Source organism: Mesoplodon bidens (assembly GCF_964165515.1).
Source record: "Mesoplodon bidens genome assembly, chromosome: 19".
Classification (NCBI taxonomy): Eukaryota; Metazoa; Chordata; class Mammalia; order Artiodactyla; family Ziphiidae; genus Mesoplodon; species Mesoplodon bidens.
Genome location: NC_138179.1, coordinates 20,738,117 through 20,744,724, shown reverse-complemented (window position 1 = coordinate 20,744,724; position 6,608 = coordinate 20,738,117).

The following is a 6,608-nucleotide window of genomic DNA, read 5'->3' as shown; positions in this document are numbered from 1 at the left end:
CAGTATGTCAAATTACATACTCAATCATGATTAAGGAAAGGTCTAGTTTGACTATCTAGACTGTATAATTTTATAAGATTGATTGTTGCTTATCCAGGGGTGGCCCTATCCAAAATTAAAGAATGAAATTTACCAAGCTTTATGGTTGATCCATCTGGTTGCTGCTACATTTTGGTTCACTGACCCTCCTATATTAGGCAGAACTTGTGGACGCTAGGGTCAGCTAATGTTCCTTATCCACCCTGTGAAAAAGTTACGAATCCCATGATAACTACTGATCTAATGGGATATAAGGAGCTTTGCAAAGCCAGCTGGCTATATTTGCTCTTTTAACCAGCTTTATCCTGTGCCCCCAAATTCCTGCCCTTAGTCTTCTGGGTTAAGGTACTGCTCCTTGAGGCCATTGTTTAAATTCAGTTTAAGCACAGAAGACTTTTCCAGGTAAACATTTCTCAGTCAACATGTACAGACTGTCTCTGGTCAGTGCTGTGCTCTGGGCAAAATCCCAGAGGGCAGGTTGGGTTTTTATCACTAGGTGGGGAGATGACAAATAGTCTTACAAGAGAATACAAGATACAAAAGGTCAAATTAGCCCAAATGCCAGGGGTCAGGAGGACAGTGGAGGAGCAACTGAAATGAGAAGAGAGGAATCAGGGAAGTCTTTGTGGATGTGATTTTTTGGCACTGGGTCTTGAAGTAGGGAAGCCAGATAAGTAACCCAAACACCCTCATCATGCAGGATTTTATTCCAGTAAATCTGAGATACTTTATGTACATGTAAGGCGGATGTGGATTTTTCTGGATGTCACATTTGAAATTTCCTCTCTGCAGCTGACTCTTGGTCAAAATAGTGGCAAAACAGGCCTGGACAAAACAGAGCCCCATGAAGAGATGGAGGTAGATGTGTATTCAGTGGGACTTTAGGAAGGCAGCCAGATTGGAGTGGGGAGAGTCTGAAGATGTGGGTGCTAATCTAGTCTCCCCTTGTCTTTTTTTAAATTTAATTAATTAATTTTATTTTTGGCTGCGTTGGGTCTTTGTTGCTGAGTGTGTGTGGGCTTTCTCTAGTTGCGCGGCCAGCAGGGGCTACTCTTCGTTGCAGCGCGCGGGCTTCTCATTGCGGTGGCTGCTCGTTGCGGAGTAGGGGCTCGTTGCGGAGCATGGGCTCTAGGCACACGGGCTCAGTAGTTGTGGCTCAGGGGCTCTAGAGCACAGGCTCAGTAGTTGTGGCACACGGGCTTAGTTGCTCTGCGGCATGTGGGATCTTCCTGGACCAGGGCTCAAACCCGTGTCCCCTGCATTGGCAGGTGGATTCTTAACCACTGCGCCACCAGGGAAGCCCCCTCCCCTCTTCTGACCTGAGTAAACCTGGACAAGTCGCTGAATCATTTGGGTCACCATCACCTGTGAAAGACTTTTCTACAGTTGCCATAGATAGCCTAAGCTACCAGAGACCCTGATCATGGCTAGTTTATATGAGAGGGCTTTGTAAACTGTGTAAGGTATTTGTAAGGTTTGGATTTATTGTTCTTTTAAACCATGCCTCAAAGCTTGTATTTTGCCCACTTGAATAAGATCTGTACATCATGATATCATATATGGATGGCATTAATGTAGTGAGGTTAAGGATCATTTGAATGACTCACTACTGCAGAGAGTTTGAACGAGGGAGGAAGGCAACAAGCCCAAGATAAATCTAGAGAGAAGATGTGTGGGTGTTGGCAGCAGAATTAAGCCTCAGAGACAAAGGGATCCTTTTGCTTGAGAAGGACCCTGAGGTGTCATCACAGCTATGGATTTCAGTGGCAGTGGACCCAAGGGCAGCACTGTGGGCAGGTGTGTGATGTAAGAGAAAATACACTATGAAGAGCAAATAAACAGAGCGTGGGAGATGGCAAATGGATCGCATTAGCCTGAGAGAAAGGTTGCATCATAGAGAAGGGATCTTGCTGAAGGACTGAATAGTTCATCCAAGATTTTGTTAAAATTGAAGTATAGTTGGTTTACAGTGTTGTGTTAGTTTCCAGTGTACAGCAAAGTGATTCAGATATATATATATATTCTTTTTCAAATCCTTTTCCATTATAGGTTATGACAAGATATTAAATATAGTTCCCTGTGCTATACAGTAGGTCCTTTTTGTTTATTTTATATATAGCAGCATGTATCTGTGAATCCTAAACTCCTAATTTATCCCTCCCCCCCATCTTCCCCCTTTGGTAACCAGAAGTTGTTTTTTGTGTCTGTGAGTCTTTCTGTTTTGTAAATAAGTTCATTTATACCATTTTTTAGATTCCACATATAAGTGATATCATCTGATATTTGTCTTTCTCTGTCTGGCTTACTTCACTTAGAATGATAATCTCGAGGTCCACCCATGTTGCTGCAAGTGGCATTATTTCATTCTTTTTTATGACTGAGTAGTATTCCACTGTCTCTTATACACCACATCTTCTTTATCCATTCATCTGTTGATGGACATTTAGGTTGCTTCCATGTCTTGGCTATTGCAGATAGTGTTGCTATGAACGTTGGGGTGCATGTATCTTTTCGAGTTAGAGTTTTCATCTTTTCCGAATATCATCCATGATTTTTAGGGGTTGTATCTTGAGCTGGGAAAACAGCACCATGAAGACAGAGTGAGGAGTCATTCTGGCCTCCTTCAGGTTCACTAGTCACATTGGAAACTTATATGTCCCTGTGATGGTGGGAGACACTTGGACTTGATTTTCCTCCCATGTTGTTTCTCAAAATAAAGCCTCAGAAATATTCATGTAGGACTGCCTTGGCCTGGATGGCAAATAATTTCTACTCATAAGGGAATTCAGACTGCTTAGTAGCAGTTTCCTGAAGTGTTGTGATGAGCAGGCTCTAAGGCAGATTCGGGGCTCGGTGGGCAGGGGCACTGTCAGGGCTCAGTGATGTCTTAGCCCTGGTGGCAGGTGGGCTCATTATTTTGCTGACCTTGTGAAGACTCCAGAGCCCTGGGGAGGAGAAGCCTTGTACCCTGAGGCTCCTGGTTTGTCCTCTGATCACTTGCTCCCTTGTACATTCTGCTGTTGTCTATTTCCAGTGCATCCCCTCCCACCACCTCCGGCTTGCCTTCCTCAAAGCCCAGCACCGACCCCTCTGCCAGGGCAGCCTTCTCTTCTCTGCCTCTCCACCTGGCACTGAACCATGGAGCAGTTACTGGGAGAGTAAGGTTTTCAGGTATTGCTGCATTTTATCCTGTGTGAAAGGGGCATGGTTTCACCTGAGAGAGAGATGTGGACCTTACAAGGCCCCTGGAGGCACCTCTTAGGTTTAGAACTTGCCCAAGAAGAATCTGCTGTCTTGGCTCAGTGGTAACATGACCTTGCTGGATCAGGCTCAGAATCGGTTGCCCTGAGCTCCTTGGGGTAATTGGTAACTCTAGGAAAGGAGGTTGCCTTTTTGTTTTACTTCGTTGCATCTTCATAGCTGGAGGTGCAAGGGGAACACTGAAGACTTTTTTTTTTTTTTTTTTTTTGTCTCGCCACAAAGCTTGCGGGATCTTAGTTCCCCCACCAGGGAACTAAGTGTGCCTCCTGCAGTGGAAGCGTGGAGTCTGAACCGCTGGACTGCCAGGGAATTCCCTGAAGACTTAATTGAGCCTTGACTCAGCTTCAGCCAGTTGCTTTAGTGTGTGGAGGTGAGAGATGAATATTTCAGGTCAGCCTGTTTCTACTAAACATGGGCCCAGCACGGCCAGCACCTCTCTGGGACATGTAACACAGTGCTGGCTCTCAAGGAACGCTCTGTTTATATGGGGGGAAAGGTACGTTTGTAGGAAATGGTTAAGTCACATAAGGCTAGACGCGTTTGTGTCATGCTGAGTGAGACTTTGGTCTCTAGGATGTACTATGAGGTTGGTGCAGTTGAAAGGAAAGGAAGGCAGGATCAAGGAGAGAGGTGATAGTGATAAGAGAAGTGGATGTGGGGAGTTGGGAAGAGGAGAGAAGTTTACAGGAAGAGAAAGGTATCCAAGCCAGTGTCCTTGTGTCCTGGCCCAGGGTTATTCACCTGGGAGAGAAGGGTTTTGAAAGACCTGAAGGTTTGCAGGGTTGGTGCTTTTGGTCATTTCTTCCAGAATCCTAACAATGACTTACATTCACAATGTTATTTAAATCTCAGGGGACACTGAGTGCCGTTACTAATAGTTTGGTAGTAGTTTGGAATATGGTCCATAGACAGTAGAAAATATAATTATGATCAGCACTAGGTCTAAATCAGAGTTGTAAACTAATCTGAGAAATGACACGATTTTGAAGTATAAGATAGGAGAGTAGCCAGTACTGGCAGCCCTCCTTCACACATCTTCCACAGATAGAAGGGACAAGGTCGAGCAAGAGCATCATGGCTTTTATTTTCCATGAACCTGTCTCTGTGTGAATTCAAGAGGGTGGCCAGCGTTCCTACCTGCCCTTTTTTTCAAAAGGAGCAAAACTTCTCATACTTACCTGTAATAAGACTCAATTCGATGGAAGTCCTGAACCTGTCAGGAGACAGTGAAACATCAGCCCCTACCTAGTCATACACATCCTCATACACACTGGGCATGAGAATGGTATTTGTGGACCATATGTCTTGGCCTCCTTCCCTTGGTAGGTCCCCATTACTCCAGATGACCCCTAAGTTGGCTAATGTAATAAAGCAGATGGTGGGCAGGGGAATATCCAGGAGGATACAGCCTATCTTTTTCCTGTTTAACCCATGTTCAGGGGGTGATCAAATGAAGCACTGTTAATGTCTGGACCAGTGAAACCCAAACTTTACAGTGCATTAGAACTCCTGAAATGCTTGTTAAAACACAGATTGTTCAGCTCTAATTCCAGAGTTTCTCATTCAGGAGATCTGTGCGTGGAGCCTGAGAATTTGCATTTCTAACCATCATTCCAGATGCTGCTGATTCAGACACCACACTTTTTGAATCACTGACCTAAGCTATTGGTTTTCAACCTTGCTGGCTGCATATTGGAATTGCTTGGAAAATAAACAAAACAATAAAGCCCAGACTATATCTCAGATCATTTTCAACAGAATCTATGTGGGTGGCACCAGACACTAATATTTTTAAAGATCCCCAGGTGAATTAGTCAGTAAGGAAACACAAAGCAAAACCACTATAAGAGGCCACTAGATCTCTATTGTAATGCTCAATTTAAAAAGAAAAAGAAAAAAAGAACTGATCAGATCAAGTGTTGGCGAGGATGTGGAGGAAAAAGACTCATACACTGCTGGTGAAAATGTAAAATGTGCATCCACTTTAGAAAATGGTTTGCTGGATTCTTTAAGAGTTAAATATGTGCTTACCATATGATACAGCCATTCCACTCCTAGGCAGCTATCCAAGAGAAATAAAAGCTTATGCATCTGTGCATATAAAGAAGTGTACACGAATGTTCTTAGCAACTTTGTAATAGCCATAAACAAGAAACCACCTGAATATTAATAAGTGAATAGATTAAAAAATGTGGTGCATTAAAATAATTGAATACTGCTCACTAATAAAAACATACACTTAAAAAAAAGCTCCCCAGGTGATTCCAATGTGCAGCCAAGATTGAGAATTACTGATCTAGGTTCTTCAGACAGAAGACTGTTAATGTAGGTGTACTAGATAAAGACAGTAGAACAAAATGTCTCCCGTTCGTGGTCTGCGGCAGGATACTCTCGTAGTATGGACACCTTTCCTTGGGATGAATGCAGGTGGCAGTGATTGTGATGGTGGGTCATGGCTTGGACAGAGGTTCAAGCAGAATGAAGAAGGTTGAAATAGCAATCATGAAAATGGTAGACAGGCTGACTAGGGAAACAGAAGATGATTTCTAGGCAGAAGTGAAAGACCTCTGGGAAGTGGAGACCATACATTTATTTTGGGGTTCTTCTCTGAAATGTATGATTTTCCCCAACAGCTGTCAGCAGCCTGGGCAAGGGAAACGGACATTTCAACTGATCCAGGGTTAACAAACTTCCAATGCAGTTGCAGACAGTAGGGCAAAGGAGTTAAGGATATTGTTGTGAGAATGGCTAAAGTGATGGACCCTATAGTCTAGGGCCTAATCCCATGAACTCAAGCAAAAGCTTTCTTTTCCCTTTTCTTTCTTTTTTCTTTTTTTTTTTCTGATAGGTTGTGTACTAGATACGTACATAATATCACTTTCTGTGAGTAGTCACTCCCTTCCCTGTTCCATAGGATTATGGTGAGGCAAACACAGAAGCCTGCCCCCACAATTGGGGCAGACAAGTGACCCAGATTTGGCTAAACCTACTATCCCTCTCCCCTGAATACAATGATTAGTCCAGGGGTGAGCACCAGACCTAAACAAGGCCAATCATAGTCCTTCCCTGTAACTGATATTTGGGAGGGGTATCATAGTTTGAGGCAACATTAGATAGGATGGAAGGCTTCTCCTATGCAGTTACCTTTGAAGTAAGACCTGAATAACAAGAAGCAGAGGAAGTAACAAGCACAAAGGTGCTGAGTTGAGAAGGGTCAAGCTGTTCAAGAAATAAGGAGGCTAGGGGAGAATGCCGTTCCCATTGCCGGAACCGCTGTCCCCTTCACTCTTGACCCGGGTAATTCCCGC